Here is a 2,500-nt window from a genome sequence, read left to right as displayed (position 1 = left end):
ATCTTTGGCTTTGAAATTAACACAAAAGAAACAATCTTTGGCTTTGAAAATAACACAAAGGAAACAAACTTTGGCTTTCAGTATGAAAAATAACTTAAACTTTAAAATGAACCAAAAAGGAAACAATCTATTGATTTGAAAATAACAAAATGGAAAATTAAATTTTAGCTTTAGAAAGTACAAAAAAATTCTCCGCTAAAGCTCCCCAAAAATAAATGAACAATAATATATAAAGCAATTAATTACACCTAATATAAAATAATAATAATAATAATAATAATAATAAAACAAAATTAAATTCTGAATAAAAAGAAAAGCTTGTTAGGAATAAATAAATAAATAAATAAAAAAGGTAATGGAAAATATATCACATCTTCTTAATTATTTCAGAGAGCACATCCACAACTTCCTCTCGCATCCTCTTCATGAGCTCTAAAACTTCTCTCATAATTTCATAGTGACTCTGGCCACTCGAGAGCCCATTCCACTGTTAACTCCTGGTCTACAAAATACCTCCCAGGAAAAAAGGTGCTTCTACGGTACACCACCGAATTTTCTGGGAATGGCACTGAACCATCTGCATCCAAGCCAACAATTATTATCGTGATCTTTGAACACTGGAAAGACAAATGTGTCTGCGTCACAATCTTTTCCTATGTAAATATTCGTTATATTATAACAATAACTATACATTGCAGATTTCATCTCTTTCATAAACTTACTCTGATACATAAGTAACTAAATGTGCAACAAAAGACACGAAAATAGCATTAAATAATAACAATACAGCGTCAAATAAGAAGACTCACCAGCAATTTTCTCGATGCCTGCCATTATCTCTGTTTGTAAACAAACGCCTTTCTGACGTCATCTCGTCCTGGTAGCCCCGCTGCGAACCAGGGCGAGTTGGACGAGATGGACAACTTGTCCAGGACGAGAAAGTAGGGGTTCCGAACGGTCAAAACATCTTGTCCAACTTGTCCAACTAGTTGGACGAGGAGTTCCGAACGCAGCATAACCATTTCGGATAATTCCCATGAATGAGTTTGTAAATAATTACACATGTGTCATAGCTGCATTTAGAATGGACTTTTAACCATTTTAATTTTTTGATATTTGGGGTGATGTGATCAAGTTTACTAATATTACCTAGTGCAACTCTGGCAGCAAAGTTGTGTAATTATTGCAATTTTTGCATCTGGGTTTTGATAGTTGATCCCCAAATGTTTGAACAATAGTTAATTATACTTAGAGCTAGAGTTTGCACAACAATGATTTTAGCTAGCTAGCCTAGCCTAGTTTCAGTAGTGATTTGATTTCTTATGTGATTAAGATATACCAGGGTACACACTACCTTCCTGTGTATTTTGTCAACGTGTGGTTCAAATGTCATCAATATGTCAGTTATCGGGACTGCTCTCTGATAAAGCACCAGCAAATACACGTTGTTCATAACAGCTATGTTTGGCGAAGGTGCTTATTACTAAGATGTTGGGTTTAGTTTAAGGTTTGGGGTGAAAAAAATTTGTTGGTAAGAGATTGGTGCTATTAATGTTTTAGTTGTTAATATAGAAGCAACCCTATTGCCTCAGAAGCAGTTATCTATTCTTGAAAAAGTAATGAAAATTTGTTGTGTATAGAGCTTGTGCAATACATTTGTTGATGTTTTATTGAGGCACCAATGTTTTAAATCTAATTTTTCAGGTCTTTTTAGAGTTGTCCTTATTTCAGGGAATTTATTTCTAAAATAACTTTTTTGTGCATAATTAAGCAAATTTATTATTTTTTTTTTGCTTTACAAATTACTAAAGGGAAGGCTGTCTACGTTAACTTTTTAAGAGCCATGTTGTGGTTTTGATTTTATCTGCTCAGGGAACTCTTATTGTTTTGCTCATTTTTTCAGGGAATGGGTCGATAATCGGGGATATGTTGGCTTTATCTTCTTGTCGTGGGATTATTTATTTGGGGTTACTTATCTGTTAAAAGCGATAAAAACCACTAAGAGATTTATTAACAATAATACAGCTCCGAAAAGAAAGATTAAGGTTTTTCCAAAGTTTTTTGGCGAAGGTTTTTATTACTGGTTTGGTTTACTTTGTTTTCTATTATTTAACTGTCATCTGTGTTCTGTTGTAATATGACAAGAAAATTTTTGCTCAAAGTAGTATCTGATCTTGAAAAAGTCAATTGAAAAAGGTTTTTTATTCTGTAGGTTTTCAATCATTTTTTGTTCTTTTATATTTTTAATCATTTAACACTTGTTTTAGATTGTTTAATTCATATTTAGTTTCTAACATAACGATGAAAAGCTTTCTGTTTTATTAAATTTTTGGCTTTAAGAACTATTGAAAGTTTCAAATGATTATTTTGAGGTTGGTGGGTTGCTCTATTGCAATGGCCCTAATATTTAAGGATGAAGCATGTCTTGCCCAACTCAAATTTTCTCCGGCAGTATTGTTAATTGTCTGTAGTGAGATATCCTGTTTGACTTCAGGATATG

General features: G+C 32.6%; 1 protein-coding gene across 1 annotated transcript in view; it reads left to right on the top strand.

The window, feature by feature from the left end:
• LOC119568513 (zinc finger protein 3-like) overlaps positions 1–2,500 on the top strand; it is an 11,681-nt gene that overhangs the window by 5,261 nt on the left and 3,920 nt on the right. The window lies entirely within an intron of this gene.

Source organism: Penaeus monodon, chromosome 44 (assembly GCF_015228065.2).
Source record: "Penaeus monodon isolate SGIC_2016 chromosome 44, NSTDA_Pmon_1, whole genome shotgun sequence".
In the NCBI taxonomy this organism is placed as follows: Eukaryota; Metazoa; Arthropoda; class Malacostraca; order Decapoda; family Penaeidae; genus Penaeus; species Penaeus monodon.
This window is presented reverse-complemented; position numbering and strand designations above follow the sequence as displayed.